Source organism: Pipistrellus hanaki (genome assembly GCF_964339955.1).
Source record: "Pipistrellus hanaki genome assembly, chromosome: 6".
Taxonomy (NCBI): domain Eukaryota; kingdom Metazoa; phylum Chordata; class Mammalia; order Chiroptera; family Vespertilionidae; genus Pipistrellus; species Pipistrellus hanaki.
The window spans coordinates 41253181-41270680 of record NC_140508.1 but is presented as its reverse complement, the minus strand read 5'-3'; the positions used below and the strand labels follow the sequence as shown (position 1 = coordinate 41270680).

The window sequence follows — 17500 nt, the reverse complement described above, 5'->3', positions numbered from 1 at the left end:
GAAGGAGGAGGGCTGACCTGCCTGGACATTATTATGCAAAGGCCAGCTTTGGCGTGGGCACCCCTGATCATGACAGACTTTCTCACCAGAGATGCTTTTGTCGGTGTCAAGATTTTATCTTTTTAACAGTTAATGAAAAGAAAGAAAAGATATGACTGCCAACAGTTTAGGGGCCAAGAGAGCATTTCCAATGCCAATGTGCAAATTTCTCTAGTCATTATTGTCTAGTTCTCTCTCCTGATAGAACTGGTTGAATCACTGACCTGATGGGAGTGCATATCCACACCAGTGATGCTCTGCTTTCGATGGAAGCCATAAGGGCTCAATATGTGGTTCTTTGGATGGATGGATGGATGGATGGATGGTTGAATGAATGAATGAACAAATACTTTTTTGCATCATTTCATCTTCAGGACAACCTAGTGAGATACAAAAGTCATATATTCCTCCCCTCTTTAACAGGTGTGGAAACTGAGGTACATAGTCACCTAATGGCACACTAAGGTTACATGGAAAATAGTTAACAGTGATTAGAACTCCCCATGATCTTTCCACCATGGAAGAAAATATGAGAAGCAAGGTAAGTGACCAATCCACAGTCACATCTTTATTGTGCATATTTTAGTTGAATGATTTAATTAATAAATAATTGGCCTGCTCCCTCATCCTGGTGACCTCCTTCCCCTCCTCCCCTGTTCCTTTCCCACATGCCTGGTGCTCCCAGGATGGCACAGCCCAGCAGAAACACCATGCCTTCCATGGCTCCTTCCCGAGACACATCAATGGAAATTAACCTCTCTCCCTGAGCACCTCCCTAATGCTGCTCATGCTTTTCTCTCCTGCCTCACTTCAACTGGACTGCCAGATCATTCTTGGGTCCTATTTGCAATATTTGTTACCTCAGCTTTGTCTGTATGACCTTTCCCATAGCCCCTGAGAAGAGTCGAGTAGGAGGAAGCATTTGCATCAATTATTTTGGAGTGAAAGCAAGACCACCCCAAGTAAAGGAAATCTGGATTCAGTGATGTGGGAGAATGAGGGAAGAGTAGTCACCTTGGGGCTTACTTACTATTTTCAAACACTGTGTTGTTGCTTCCTTGGCCCTCTCCATTTTCCCCCACAATCCTTCAGGCACAGGATAACTACCATTATACAGCAACAAAATTGATTTGTTTTTCCATTCATTTAAATGAAAAGACTTTCCCTGAAAGTACTTTCTTATTCTAATGACATCCCCATTGTTCAAAATGTATTGATATCTCTTCTGGCATTTCTTTCACTGCTGCTGAATATTCTTCTGGATCATTCTCAAGGGTGGCAACTTTTCAACCCTGAGGGTGAGTTTGACCATGGCTATTTGGCCAGATAATAACAATGTAAATGCACAGAGCACTTTACAGATTCAGAGAATTATGATGTCCTTCGTGTTGATAGATTCAGAATGAAGAATTATAACTCAGGAAGGTGAGAAGTATAGTTTGGGTAGAAGTGTTGACATAACAAAGGAAAGAAACAGGTTTTCTTGGGTGGTTCCAGGATGCCCCAAAGTAAGGCCCAGCACCGATTCTGGAAAGCTTTAAGTGAAAGCAGCCTCACTGTCAGCATCTGGATTCACCAGGAGTGAGCGAGGCAACTGGGTGGGGACTGTGGCCTCTGAAAGTACAAGGGGCAGCCCCTCTCACTTGTTCCCATTCAAGAATGGGACCTTGAGTTGTCAAAGCTTACAATTTTTCAAGAAAATCTCTCAATTTTATTTTTATTTGAGATCTCCTGATTTGTCAATATTGACAACAATTCAGCTCTGGCCACCAGTTTGCAATGTGATATTTGAAGCTCCCTATAGCTTGGAAATGGGCAAATAAGTGGAGGTTGTTTGTGTCTCCCTTGTGAAGTGAGGAGTAGGAAAAATAAAGCCTAATTGCCTCTGTCTTGAGGCACGATGGGAGGACAGGGCCTGGTCACAGGTGACAGGTGGCAGGAGTTCTCCAGGTGACCATATCCCTCTACATTGGTGGCAAGCCCATGGCCCAGCTCTTCCTTTAGTGTTAAGGTGCCCACCCTCCCTCACACTCCCATCCCGCTGAAGGCCGCCCTGTCAACTGATGACCTTTGTCATCCCCAGTGACTCCAGGTATGCAAATGAGGAGCTTTTCCTTCCAAACTGGACAGACAACATGGACTGTCACAAATACGTGTGGCAAAGTCTCAGAGATAGAGAAAGGTGGGGCTCTGGAAATATTTTGAAAAAAAGAATGTGTAAGTATGAGAAGGGTCATCAGATAACATCAGCTTTTACAGATGGGGCTGTTCAGAAGGGAGCCTATAAACACTCTTCACAGAGACTCAAAAGGAGTATTGATTTTTTTAGGAGCAGAGAGGGTCAAAATGACATCCCTTGCACATGACAGCCCCCACTCATCCACTCGGGACCTTTCTAACAAAAGAGCAAAGTCAGGAAAAGGTGGACAGATGGGGCTGGAAAGAGGGACAAAGAGGAAGGCATAGTCTGGTTCCGAAGAGCCACTGCAGGGCCGAGCAAGGCGAATCTCTTCTGGAAAACCAGAGCCTGGGTTTTTGTGGAGGCTGCTGTGGTTGACAGCTTCCTCTGGGGACACCTGCTTTGTGTCTGCAGAAAAACAGTGGAAAAGCCAGGGCAGGCAGTGGCCCGATGACCCTGGCAGTCAAAGACTTCTCGGGTTGATTTACCTGCTCCTGCAAGTGCACGGCATACCTAGGAGGCACCAGACAGCATGCTCAGCAGGACAAGATGACATTGCATGGCTATCATGACCGGAGGGCCCAGGCTTGCTGGTGCTTTGTGCCCTGCGACGACAGGCACGTGGAAGGGAGGAAAGGGTCACCCTTGTGTTATTGCGAAAGATGAGCAGTTCTGATGTCCACTACCTGGGCCTGAAGCAGGGCAGGAGGCTTCTCTGGGAAGGAGACAGGATTTAGAAATCAGAAAGAAACAATTTTCCTGTTGACTGCAGCCAGGAAGATGTCAGACTGAGGAGTTAAACAAAGAAAACTCTGAGGTCATCAGCAGAGCAGACAAAAGGCCATGGCACCTTAACTTTGCTGCTTGCCAGGAGGGAGGAGATCCCATCCTTTAGCTCATCCTCCCTTCCAGGTCTGACCTGTTGGCAAGGAGACCCAATTTGCCTTAAGAGGATCAAAGTATTAGACCAAACGGAGGGCTTTAAGAAGTTTGGCTTGGAGCAGTGGAAGAGGGAGCATGCTGCAGTGGGCGGAGAGAAGGCAGGTTTAGGGAGGCCAACTGCTCCACCACAGAGAAACCGGGAGGGGGGGGGCAGGGGGGGGGGAGGCAGGGTCAGAGGAGTAAAGATTCCCCACCCTCCCACGCAGACTATGGAGCAGGCTGGGTCCTCTGGGAGGTCAGCCAATGTGAGAAGAACTAAGCTGTAAAGTTAGACACCAGCTAAACAGAGTGAGACCACTCATTCATGCTGCCGACTGACCAGTGAAGTCAACTAAGAAGGTGACACTGCCGAGCCAAGGGAGGGAGCCATGGGGTTAGGGTCCCAGGAGCTAGAAAAGAACCAAGGAGAAGAAAGCTACCAAGCACAGCAGAGGGGAGGCTGTGGTGCCAAGGAACCTGTAGCTCAGCAGAGGCTTCCTTTGAGAGTCCACATCTTAGCCCCTTGGGAGAGCCTTGATGGTTCTTCTTCCAAAGGTTTAGCCTGCAGGTCGGGCATCTGGACAAGGGCCAGAGGCCACGGAGTCCATGAGCATAGAAAATCCAGGTCACAAAGAAGGAGGTGAGAAGATGTGCAAAGACTGTGCAAAGAATGGGCAGAGCCAAGGAAGAAAGCTCTGGAAGAGAGAAGAGCTGAGTTCCACTTGGTGACTATAGGGGAAATGTCTGACGTGAAGAACAACTTTCCGTAAAGGAACTTTCCAGGGATTTCAAGTATGTGCTAAGAGACAGACTAGGCACCCAGGACAGAGCTCCAGGAAGCCTCTGCCACTGAAGGCTGAGGGCGGGAGGCCTGTTTTGGGAGGGGTTGGGAAGGGGACATGGGGGATTCCTTCCCCACGCTAGAATTGTGTGAGTGTGGAGAGTTCCCTTTATCTGAAGATGAATGAAAATTGGGGCATGGCCATGGTGACCAATCTGCTCAGGTGAAAGGTGAGACTTTTTCTTAGTGAGGTAAGAAGCTCAGATACAAAAGCTAATTCTACTCATTCATGTTTCTGAACTCTGCACAATCTCTGCCAGTCAAATCTCCTTGCTAAGACCCTGTCTCTTTCTCTGTTTCCCCTGTCCCCTCCTCTCCCCTGAACTTGAGCTAAAAACTATGAGCAAAGCTTATTACTTAAGGTGATGTGTACATAACCAACCAGCACTAGACTTTCATGAACCAAGTCTTGTTTGGCCACTAGTCCCTGCTGCTGATCATGGAGAGATTGAAAGCCTCGGTCCGTGGACTCGCTCCAGGTTGCTTGGATCTTGCACTAGCGCCCACACTCTTTCAGTGTTTCCTGAATAACCAGACCCTTGGGGAAGCTCAGGGCAATAAATAATTACCTCTCACTAGAGCACCACAGACTGATCCTAAGAAGCAATTCAGCAGTGGCCATGCTGGCTCATGGGGATTAGCCTAATCTTTCCCACAGGCAGTTCTCTCTCCTCCCTCTCTCCCCAGGGCTCCCAGTCGGCCCACACTCCTGAGAAAATATTGACCACAGGAAGGCAGGAAACCCGTTGGGAAATTAAACATAGTAAAGACACGTGTATCCTGCAAAGGGTGCCCTCTGGGATCCTGAAACCTCACTCTGGGTTCATCTAGGCAACCATGGAGTGAGGTTCTACAGGAGGAGAGGACGTCCCGCTGTGACACAGCTGGGATTAGGTAGGGTCCAGGTGGGTTGCTCGACTCTTCAGGGCCATTTACCCGGCACCACCTTCACCTGCAGGATGGAGGCTGGCAACAGAGTGTGCTGACCCCCTTGGTAGCTCTCAGAACTAAAGCCAGCACCTCACAGGGCTCAACAGGAGCAGCCCTGGAGTTGAGGGGAGGTGCCACACTGCATCGCAGGACAGCACCTGCTTTAGAGGTGTACAGGTGCACAGAGGTTTCACCGCCTTGAATGACCCAATGATCCATTTTGCAAATGAAGAAACTACGTTTCAAAGAAGTTAAAGGATTTGCCCAAGGTCGGCCGGCAAATTATCTGACTAAAATAAAGCACCAGGGCCATGCTGTCTGACACAGTTTCCCCACTTCCCATCAGTTCATTTAATGGCATGCTGTCACCTTTAGGAAAGGTGAGTTACTTTTTTTAAATGGTTCCCCAATGATTCTACTTCTCACAGGACCTGATATATTCCCACATCTGTGAGACTTGTGGACAAGGCTATACACTGCAGCATTTTTTATTAATTGGAAAGAACCTAACTCCAAACCATTAGGGGACTTTTCACATAAAATATGGTTTGTCCATGTGGTGGAATATTATGCAGTTATTCAAAGAATGAGGCAACTATACTGCAGCAGATATACTGATATGAAATGAACTATGATATATGATGTTAAGTGAAAAATCCAGGTATACAACAGTGTGTGTGTGTGTGTGTGTGTGTGTGTGTATGTGTGTGTGTGCTGGTATAAATACTTTGAGAGAATGTCTAGGAAATTGGAAACAGTGATTGCCTTCTGGGTGCTGATGTCTGGCACATAGTAGGTGCTGAACGAGTACCTGATAGAGGGATAACATCCTCACTGACCCCCAATCGCTTTCCACCAAGCATGAAATAGAAGTTCATGTGTCCAATGATCCTTACTCCCTGAAGTTGCCCCAGGGCCCACGCTCTAAGAGTGATGCCCATCTGTGGCAAATGTCTCCGCAGCCTGGCACAGGCGGCGGGTGCCAGGGAGCCCAGGAAGTCTAGGCTGGGTGACAGGGCACTTACCTCACTCTGTCAGGAGGAGAAACTCATCAGCTACTTAGCATCCCTCAGAAATACTTAAAAATGTTTCCTAGGAGAGTCTGCCAGGAAGTAATATTCTCTTTAGTAAAAAATGAATGCAAAAGTGACCCAGACAAAAACTCTCATAAAAATCACAGAAGAAAGCCAAATCAAAAATGCCTCCTTTTCTTTGTTAATGTTTAAATTTTTATCAAAGAAATATGGTCCCTCGTGCTGGAAGATAGATTTCTTCCAGCAGACCATCCTCCCAAGACAGCGGGCCGTCAAAACTGATCTGTTCGGACTCCAGGTCTGGCACTTCTTCTCCAATATGACAGCGAGGTAAGAATTGAGTAAACTAAACACACGGGGGGCGGGTCCATGGTGGAAACTCAATGGGCCATATTTTCTAAGAGTTGAATCTTTTATTAGGAGAAAGCTAGCAATAATGACTTCAAGCCAGCTACTCACAGGGCAGGTAACAGTTTCAGAACCATTCTAAGATTTTACCAGAACAAACTGTTCAACCTTTCTATCAGCCAGGGAGGTCAGTGTTATGATTGTCCTCACTGTACAGATGAGAAACAGGTGAGTTACCTTCCCTAGGTCCGCAGTTAATCAGCGGTGGACCCAGAATTTGAACCCAGAGAGCCTGGTGCTCCCAGAATCAGAGGGAGGATTAAGGTGCTGAGACAGCCAGGCATGAAGAGAAGGTTTAAACTCCTGACAGCATAGCCACCGGGGCTGCCCTGGACCCTTTCCTGCTCCACACTCACAGGAGTCCTGAATAAAATAGAATGGAAAATGGTTTTAAATTGATAGCCACGTTGAAAAGAAAGGAAACTCTCCCGAAACCAGAGACCTAAAAAGGCTATAAAATTGAGGCAACAAGCCCTGGAGACCCAGGCGGACATGGCTCCTGCACAGCGGTGCTTGCGACACCCACGTCACAGACCCGAGGCGCTGCTCTAAACAGGGAAGAGAAGCATCCTCATGAAGGGAGGACTGGAGAAATCTCTCCCGATGGCTCAGGGATGCGGCAAAAGTCTGCGTCCCCTGCCTGGGGCACCCGAGGAAGCAGTGTCTCCCCTGAGAAACTAGGCTCCCAACACTAGGGTGAAGTCTGAGTGTAAATTCCCCATGTGCCAGAGTCCGAGCTGCGGAATTCCTGGGAAGACAGTCACAAGTGGCAAAGCAGATGTCCTCTCTATACACTCCCACACATTTATTCCGTTTCTAATTATTGTTTTAAATAAATTAATATGCATTTTAGTTTTCCTTAGTTTTAACTTCTAATGTGTTAAATATGTTAGATATGCCATACATAAACAAAAGCTCTTTGGAGACCTCAAACATTTTTAAGACTGTAGAAAGGTTCTGAGACCAAAAGTTTGAGAATCGCTGCTCTGATGTGTGCCAGGCCCTGTGACGAGTTCTAGGGAACCAAGACAAAGGAAGCTATTCCTGAGTAAGGCAGCCCTCTGAGAGGCCTCCCCACAACAGCTCTCTCCCCCTGCATGGCTGCGGTGACTTTGTACCTGGGGAAGGTGGGGGGGGTGGGGAGGGGGGGGAGCACTCACATTTAGGTAACATGAATAAGGTGCCCTGTCTCAAGAGCCCAATAATTAGGAGATCAAGTCATTAAGTGTCCAAATGGGATAATTTATTGAACATTCAATTCAACATGCTGTCAAAATCATTTGCCATGGCCGGTGTTCTCAGTGGTTAGCGCCTCCACCTGCCCACCAAAGGGAAGCAAGTTCTATTCCTGATCAAGGGCATGTACCTACCGTGTTTCCCCGAAAATAAGGCATCCTCCGAAAATAAGACCTAGCGCATGGAAAGATAAGACATCCCCTGAAAATAAGACTTAGCACAACTTTGGGAGAAAAAATTAATATAAGACACTGTTTTATTTTTGGGGAAACAGGGTAGGTTGTGAGTTTCTTCCCCGGCCCCGGTTTGGGAGGCAACCAATCTCTCTCTCTCTCTCTCTCTCTCTCTCTCTCTCTCTCTCTCTCTCTCTCTCTCAGAATCAATGGGAGGAAATCAGACTGTGATAGTCACGGGCAAGCCGGGACAGAAGGTCACACTATAAAGAATTTGTGCCTTTGGAAATAACTGGTGATACAGTTGGAAAGTCTCCGTGGGTGGGAGGAAGCCATAGTTGCCATTCACATGTGGGTGAGGATCCTGAGCATCTCTGCAGCAGGAGAGGGTCGTCAGGGATAGACAGCCGGGATGCAGCCAGAGAGGGGAGTTCCCAGCAGAAGGAAGTCAGCATCCCCCCAGGTGGGCCTGTCATCCAGGCAAGGGCTGAACGAAGTCCTGGCATCACAGGGCTCTATCCACCTAATAGTCCTTTACTAAAAATTAAAATAAGAACAAGCAAAGACCCCTTGGGTTGTGGAAGGATAACGGATAAAAAGGGTTGATGCCAGAAGACTTTTTGTAGGTATCAGGTGAATGGAAAAGGACCCTGTTTGTGTGAACTTGACCCCTCATCACCCTCCAAGAGGCAGAGTAGGCCCAGCCCATGTCATTTTTTTCATTCCTTTGCAAGCATCTGAGTTAACGTCTAAGATCCCCGGATGAATGGAGCTGTAGATGTGTCCCATGTTCTGTTGTCCTGAAGTGAGCAGAAGCACTGGCTGTGGAAAGGAGAAACAAGAACCAGTTCCAGAGCTGTCCTTAGAGGGGCCAGCCTTTGACAAAGTGTACAGCGACATCACATCCCGCCAGCTCAGAGTCATCTGCCTCGGCTTCAGCATCATCTGAGCCAGGCATGGAAATGAGCTCTCAGAGTCATCTGCCTCGGCTTCAGCATCATCTGAGCCAGGCATGGAAATGAGCTGCAGCCCAGTGCCTGCAGCTGACCCCGTACAATTACCTTGTCCCCAGAGGTGCCGACCTCGGGGGCCTCAGGATGGTTAGAATCCCGTCCTCAGACCCAGCCGGCTCTGAACTGCCAGAGACCTGGGGTGCAGGCCCAGCTCAGTCACTGGTTAGCTATGGAGCTTGCCTTTTCATTTCTATTTTTCCCTTCAAGTAACTAGAGGTCTTCCCGGGGTGTGGTGGTGATTTCAGGTGAGTTTGTCAAGGTGCTTGGAAGCTCTCGATAGTGTAAGGCTGCACTGTGTGTGTTACATGCAAAATAAACCCTGCGGGAGAGATCTAAAAGCCAGCAGGAGGTTTTGCGTTAGTAAAATAATGATTTGGTCACCATTTAGCAAACGACCTCCATTCTTTTAATGGCTACATGGGATTTTTTTTTTTTAAAAAAAAAGGCAGGATGAGAGGGAGGAAGGGAGAGCAGAAGGAAGAGAGAGTGAAGATAAAATTAGACAGACAAGATTGGTTCCCTCAACTCGGAATTCAATCCTGTCATCTCCTTGACAACTGGCCCTGCGGAGGGACAGAGGGCAGAGGGCAAGTCCCAGGGGTTCACCTGCCTCAGCAGAAACCCGGCCTGGGGCTGCTGGGGCGGTGAACTGGAAAACCTGAAGTGGGAAGCTTCGGCCAGCCGCGAAGCTGTCTCCCTGGGTCTGACCCTGGGAGGGGCAGCAAGCACACAGGGCTGCGGGGGCCTCAGACGTGAGGGAGCACCTCCGGAGAGCCCTGGCTAAGATCACCAGGAAGCTCTGTCCTGGACTCGGATCTAGAGAACCTTCCTGAGCCTGTCTTCTGAGAGGCAGTGGATTCTGAGCCCTCTCCCTCCTCCCCAAAGAGAAGCAAGACCCAGCCTCTGCAGTGCCTTCTGACCTATGGCAGCTTTTGTGATCGCTCTACACTGGACCTGGTCTCCAGGGGACCGGGCTGGGTGGCACCGGCAGGTCCAGCCCGGGCCTGGCAGCGGTAGGTTCCAAGATCTCTCGTGGTTCTGATGCCGCAGGTCTAGGGAGCAGTGTTGGGAAGCACACCGGAGGGCGATCATTGCTCCTCTTCCTGCTGCATCCAATTTGTATTTTTTCTAAGTAAATTACTTGGAGTATGCTGATGTGACAGAGCAGACTTCAAAGTCTGCACAGCCCTAGCCAGTTTTGCTCAGTGGGTAGAGCATTGGCCTGCGGACTGAAGGGTCCCAGGTTCGATTCCGGTTCAAGGGCACATGCCTGGCTTGCGGGCTTGATCCCCAGTAAGGGGTGTGCAGGAGACAGCCGATTAATGATTCTGTTTCTGTCTCTCTCCCTTTCCCTTCTTCTCTGAAATCAACAAAAATATATTTTAAAAAATTCTGCATGAACTTCTATGGAAAAAGATTCCAAGAAATGCCACACTTGCAATACTGTATGGCTGGATCCACACACCCAGCACCATAAACCTGCTGGGTCCCCCAACATCAGGTGCCTTGTTGGAGAGACGTGAAAACGGCAGGTCTGATGTGTTTCCTTTCCCAGGAATACTTACCTTTTTTTTTTTTTTAATATATATATATATTTTATTGATTTTTTACAGAGAGGAAGAGAGGGGGACAGAGAGCTAGAAACATCGATGAGAGAGAGACATTGACCAGCTGCCTCCTGCACACCCCCCACCGGGGATATGCCCGCAGCCAATGTACATGCCCTTGACCGGAATCGAACCGGGACCTTTCAGTCCGCAGACTGACGCTCTATCCACTGAGTCAAACCGATTTCGGCAATACTTGCCTTTTAAGAGGGCCTCAGGGCGAAGAGCAGGTACAGCTCTCCGAAATCAAATTAGACATAAGTAACTAAAATGGTGAGACTGTGGACATTGTAGATCAGGCAGTGCTTGGCAATAGCAGGGATTCGGGCCCCTGCACTCATGCCAGGCAGACACATAATGAAATAGCAGCTACCATCTGCTGGGCACCTGCCAGGTGGCACAGCACTCTGCAGGTGGGAATGGCCACCCCACCTTATCAATGACGAAACTGACCCTCAGAGCCATTATGCCACGAACCATCCACCCCGCAGCTGAGATTTGCATTCACGGGGCTAGGTCTGTTCTCCCCTAACCACGATGGGGCCCCACTAGGAAGTGGAGGCAGAAGACTCATCCGGAAAAGGCAGTGACAAGATGAAGTAGCCCCAAGAACCCGCAGGTGAGAAATGGTCCCTTTGAGCCAGGAACTCCAGAGCAAACCAGGGGGTGGCATAGGAAGCCTCCTAGAAGCCGATCCCCAGCTAGGGCGGGGTCTGGACGGGCATCCTGGAGTGAATTCTCATTAACCTGCTTACTGTCATCGCAATGGCTGCTCCTATTTGTTAAGGTCCCTAGATGGGCCATGATTAGGTTTCCGGCCAGTCAGAACATTATACCTGGATCAGATTTGGGTTAATTGCCTGTAGTCGGGTTAACGTCCCCCTCTGTGACGGCCCCACACCCTCTGAAGGCCGAACCCCTCTTTCTGATAGGCTTGACTGTGGGAGTTGTGAGGTCAGTGTGGATGTTATCAGACACCTGGTTCAGGGCACCAGAGGGAACAAAGGACAGTAATCCAGAGAGGAGCCGAGCGATTGCACCTTGCGAATAAAACTGCCTGGACGACTAGCCTTTTGGGGTAATAGCCATCAGGGGAACAAAGAGGGGGTGAGGTCCTGGCACCAGCCTCCGAGTGGAAGCCCCGGAGTTCGGTTGGACTGACCCCGGGCTGATGTGCTATCCCCCCACCTCTGCCAGGAGCCACTTACAAACCTCCCAAACCTCTCTCGAGTCTCATTACTATGCAGGCCCATTTTTCATTCATCGGGAATCCACTGTAGCATTTTAATGTGGAAAGCCTGCTAGTCCATTTCTCTCCCCTGAAGAAAAATGGCTTAATTTCTCCAGCTGATAGATTTTTTTCTGATCCTTCAGACAGTAGAAAAAGACCCTGGAAAATCAGCTGTTGGGCTGTCCAGAGGCATTTTATGACGGTCATAAAGGGCTGTGGCGGGTGACACCCTGCATCCTGATCGGTGGCCTCCGCACGGCTGTTACCAACTTCTGCAAAAATGATGGCGGATAGAAAAATGATAGATAGATAGATAGATAGATAGATAGATAGATAGATAGAAAAATGGATGGATGGATAAACCATAATTGAGGCTGTGGTTTCTCTGCCATGTTTGAAGAGGATAAGCCCTCTGCATATTTTTCCCTGCAGACATGTGAGACCTTCTGATACTAAATAAGCCCAGAATCCCCTACCTACCCACTTAGCCCCAAATTGAGACAGATCTCATCAGCAGGGGGGGAAATCTATTTAGGAAGGAAATTAGAGGCAAAATTGGGGTTAATCGTTTTAGCTGTGTTTTCTATTGTCCAGCCCACAGGACTTAGATGGATGGAATCTGCCCATCCTGTCTGGGGTGCTTCCTCTGAGGCCGAAGGTGGCCTGGCCTGGCCTGGCCTGGCTGGGGCAGAAGGGGGCCAGGCGCAGAGGAGGGCCAGGCTCACCCCTGGGTGAAAGGCCTGGAACTTCATCAGAAGGGCGTGGCCATTTCAGGCATACACCTGGGAGCCAAACCACTTGGGTTCAAATCCCAGATCTGCTACATGCTAACTCGGTGATTTTAGCACAGTTTCCCCATTGTCAGTTTCCCCATTGACAAAATGGGGATCATCATGGTACATACCTCACACAACAGTGAGGATTTTGTGAGTTAAGGCACTTAAGGTGCTTAAACCAGAGGCTGGCACGTTGTCCCCACTATGGGAGTTAAGTCAGATTTCCCCTCTAGACCCCTCCAATGAGCAAGTTCATTACACGGAAGATGAGATTTTAACCCCAACAAGATCATCAAACTTAACTCACTTTTAAGGGTCAAGGCTACAGGTTGCACTTAAAAATCACTGTCTTCCCTTATACTGTTTATGGATCCTCCCTAGGATCCAAGCAACAGTCATTCAAAGCAATAGCCCAGTCTGGGCTGGGCTCTGAATGCAGAGGAAGTGGGTCTTTTGACCCAGGGCCCTCGGCTAAGCCCTCATCCCAAGGGCTTATTCCTCCCGGGAAGAATCCCCTGCCTTCAGCTGCTGTGGCCTTGGAGGAACCACTGGGCGGCTAGGTGTCCCTCAGAAAGCCCCCAAAGAGTTGCCAGCCTTTATTCTGCTGCTAATAATTAAATTGCCTATATTCTTAGGGCTGACTTAGAAGTTGCCCAATGCCTACATTGACGTCAGCTGCATCTTGGTTAAATGTCTGAGCCTTACAGAAGCTGGGGGTATAAAAGTGGAAAACATACACAAATTAACTTTACCGTGAAAAAAAGTGTACCATTGTCTCAAGTGCCCAGTTAGAGATTCGATTGCCAAACTGAAAGCACCCGTTATTGATAAATTCTGATTCCTGCCACGTGCTCCCTGTTCCTCCCACAGTGGGAGCCAGTGCTCTCCCTGCCAGCCTGCGGCCCGACAACCAGTTTGCATGAAGCTGGGACATTTATCTTTGGAGAACAGGATGTAAAACTAGAGTGTGTCAACATGATGGAGTACTATGTTGCCATAAAAAATGATAAGCATGTGGAATGTGTCAATATATGGAAATGAGTGTGTGAAATAAAAACAAGCAGAACACTCAGTAGTTTGCACACACTGATTATGGCGCCATCAATATTCACATCAGCACACCGTAAGCAAGGTCCAGAAGTAAAGTTAGTGTAGTGAAAGCAGAGGATTACTCATTTTTCATTACTCCCATAGACTCTTACATACTTTCCTTTTTTTTTTTTTTTTTTTTTTTTTTTTTTTTAATGAGAAGAACAGGAAGTTTGGACTTAGACCAACTAGAGAAACACTTAGCTGCTGGTACGATTGCTTGGACAGGAAGCAACATTTGCAGTGGTTGAAAATATGCCTCGAAGGGAGCTGTGAGCCTGGAATACACAGGCTGTGAGCTAAGCATCCCTGCCCTGCCCTGCCAGGCAGGCTACAGCCTGGGCTGAGTGGGGATGTGAGCACCATTCTTCCAGACGGGCAGAGCACCATGCCTGGCAATGGAGAGTAGAGAGGAGGCTTGGCTAGGTGCTCTTTACTAAGTTCACGCTTTGCTTTAAAGGAGAGTGATCACATTACCCTGCATGCTTCCATTGTGCCCATTACCCTGGTAATTATTAGTAACTAGAGGCCCAGTGCACTAAATTTGTGCACGAGTAGGATCCCTAGGCCTGGCTGGTGATCACTGCCAATTGGGGCTTTCCAGCTGCTGGCCAGGGCCTTCCTTCAGTCACCCCCTGGTGGTCAGCACATGTTATAGCAATTGGTCAAACTCCCAAGGGGACACTTTGCATATTATCCTTTTATATATATATAGATAATTGTAGCTATTAATAACATCCGCCCCCCCCCAAAAAAAAAATAAAAATAAAATAGCATTCCTTTTGCCTAGTCAGTGTAGGTCAGTGGTTAGAGTGTTGGCCCTGCACCAAAGGGTCTCGGGTTTGATTCCTGGTCAAGGTCACGTGCCTGGGTTGTGGATTTGCTCCCTGGCCCCAGTCAGGGCTCAGGTGGGAGGCAACCAATAGATGTGTCTCTCTCCCTCTCTTCCTCCCCTCCCTTTGGCTCTCTGAAAAGCAGTAGAGGAAATATCCTCAGGTGAGGATTAACAACAACAAAAAGTAAATAAATAAAAATTTAAAAAATCACATCCTTTTATCTCAAAAGTGTCCCTGTCAAGACAATAAAGTATAAGGTCAGCCTACTTAAAGGGGCCACACTGGCCCCAACATGTTGCCTAGCAATGTAAGACCTGTCTCTGAAGAAACACAAAACACTTGTATACAGCTACATGCTTTCTCACCACGGTGACCAGGGAATCGGCCTCCCTTTACCAGGACATCCAGCCACAGGTGCACAGTGGGAGTCCTGGCTGTGCCGAGCTGGAGCCACTGGCACCAGCCCATGAGAGTCGACTGTGCACAGCTTCCCAACTCCACGTTCAGTGGCATCATGTTAGTAGTTTGAAATCTGCACTGATGAGAGTCTTTACTCTATGGGAATCAGGAAACGCTACTACTTGGGCTTTTCTTTTGTCCCAAGGAGCCGGCTGTAAAATATTTAGCAACAGGCCTCAGATTGCTTAAGCCAGAATGGAAACCGACTTCTGGGGCTATCTGACCTCACGGGTTTTATCTTAGCCCCAGCCACAATGCACAGCTGCATTTCACACGAAGTGCTGGAGAGTAACCAGAAAACTGGAATGTAGTGGCTCTGCCTTCAGAAAGAAGAAATGGGCAAGCATCCCTGTTTATTTTCCACCCACATTAGAAACCAAATTAGAACACAAACACAAGTCAATTTATTTGTTCTGGAATATGACAGCTGGACTCACACCAATGAATCCACTACCTGGCCAGGTTGCTTGCAGCCTGTTAAAGCAGTGATGAGTGTGCTACTGGCCCAGCATTGGGTCTTCTCTCCATGACTCATGACTCTCTCTTTAACAGACAAGTCTTGAAAACCCCTGCCCCATTGACATGGTAACAACATGGTGTCACCATATGCAGTGGCTTATTCTTTGGCACCAACAATGTCTTGTTAATTTTTCTCTCCCCACATCCCCCTCCTCCTGCAGCTTCTGAGTATAGCCCTTTGAGAAAGTCACATTTCATGGTCACGGACAATTCATTACTTCCCGTCACATGCTATTTATTGTCAGCTCCTTTTTGTAACCATGCCAACCAGATGAACTTTCCCAAAGTTTTAAGAAGTTTTTAAAGTAACTTACTGACACCTGAACCTTGGTTAACGAGTCAACTAACTCCAAAAGGGTTAATGGAAGAATTGCAGGTGAAGGACATTTGGGTTTGATCAGGGAGCCCAAGATACTGAAGAAAAAAGAGTGAGAGGGACAATCACCAGCACCGATTTTACAATAGCTGTGCGTGCTGGGCTGTGCCGGCTCTAAGGATGAAAGGCGCATCGATCAAACATCTCCTGGGTACAAAGTACTCTGCTAAGTGGCACAGGGTAATTCAGAAAAATTAGGACATGTGTTCTTTGCCTTTATAAACTAGTGGAAGAGGCAGGATAGAGGCTGAGGAAATAATGAGGTGCTAGGAAATGGGTGAAAGGAGACAAACAAAAATGGCAATTCTTGACTTACCATAGTGATGGAGGGAGGCTGAATCCATGCTGTGGCTGGACTGGATCAATCAGGATTGTCTCAGGAAGATGGCGTTGAGCAGGGCCCTTAAATGCATTCCACTAGCAGCTATGGGGAGTGATAGCTTCCTGGTCTGAAAATGAATAAAAAAAAATTACAAAATCCTGGAAACGAGGAAAGACCTTAGCATGTTTTTCTTCATTTCAACTCTGATTATTCCAGATTACTGTCTGACAACTTTGAAATATGTTTCTCAATGACAATTCCAGGACCCCCAAGTTTCCTCAAAGTTTGACTGTGTCTGAGACGTATATAGAAGAATTAGAATAGGTGAAAGTATAACCTCTGAAGCGACAGTGAGTTGTTTACTTTCCAGTGCCTCCATCAACCTGTGAGGTCTCCAAGAATGGGTACCATGCCAGGCTCTGTGACCACTACACTCTTGGTGCCTAGCACAGAGAGGGCACAGAGAAGCCTCAGCCCTTGCTGAGGATCTGGATGAATGGCCATACTCTGCAATCACTAGAATCCCCAGTTTTTCATTATTTTTACCATGCAAATCCTTACACCTAGTTCAGATAAACTCATTTCTCCCAAAAGACATTTACCTTACCATCAACTGGAGCAAATACTCTCTCTAAGTTTCCTCAAGCGCTAAGAAAGTGAAGTTTTATAGTGATTTAAAGATCAGATTATGTTGAGAAAAAGGAAATCTTTGAAATAGTAACTTTTCTTTTAAAAATGTTTTTATTGATTTCAGAAAGGAAGGGAGAGGGAGAAAGAGATAGAAACACCAGGGATGAGAGAATCGTTTATTGGCTGCTTTCTGCCTCCTGCATGCCCCCCACTGGGGAACAAGCTGCAACCAAAGCATATGCCCTGCCCGGGAATCAAACCGTGACCTCCTGGTTCATAGGTTGATGCTCAACCACTGAGCCACACTGACCAGGCTGAAACAGCAACATTTCTTATTGGTGGTTTTGTAATAAGAGTTGGGTCCAATATAACCTTATGGTGCTGAGCTACTCCAGCCCTTAATGGGGGAGGGGGGGGGGAGAGGGGAGAATGGAGAACAATGGTTCCAGCAATAGGCTATGACATTGATTTTTATGTTACACATGGACTTGTGTATGCCCAAGGCAGTCAACTTTAAATTATACAAGCATTTCAAGAAAATCCTCTATGTTTTGTATAAGATTATGTTTCTATAAGCAGATAGTCAACATCAGTGACCTGGGGTAATATTCTCCAGACATGCGTCTCTTTCCTTTGTAACAGTTGGATTGAAACCAACCTTTCTGTAGACCTCTGTTCTGTGGATGGTGCCCTCACGGGAATTCCTTGAATGTCTGCTGTGTTTCAGAGCAGCAGTGAAACCATAAACCAAGGCCTGATCTTCTCATGACAGAGCACCCGTCCCTGTATTCCAAACATGACAAAATGTGGTGTTTGATTATGACCTATCACTCACAGGCAGTGTGACAATTCTTAAAAGAATGAGGTGAACTCTCTGTATA

The 17500-nt window shown here is 47.6% G+C and overlaps 1 long non-coding RNA gene across 1 annotated transcript in view; it reads right to left on the bottom strand.

Annotated features, from left to right (window-relative positions):
* LOC311624084 overlaps nucleotides 1–16035 on the bottom strand; it is a 50620-nt gene extending 34585 nt beyond the window's left edge. Inside the window, exon 1 of the long non-coding RNA XR_014795251.1 lies at nucleotides 15984–16035. This is a non-coding gene — a long non-coding RNA (uncharacterized lncRNA). The remainder of the gene's footprint in view (nucleotides 1–15983) is intronic.
* Nucleotides 16036–17500: the final 1465 nt, after the last annotated feature.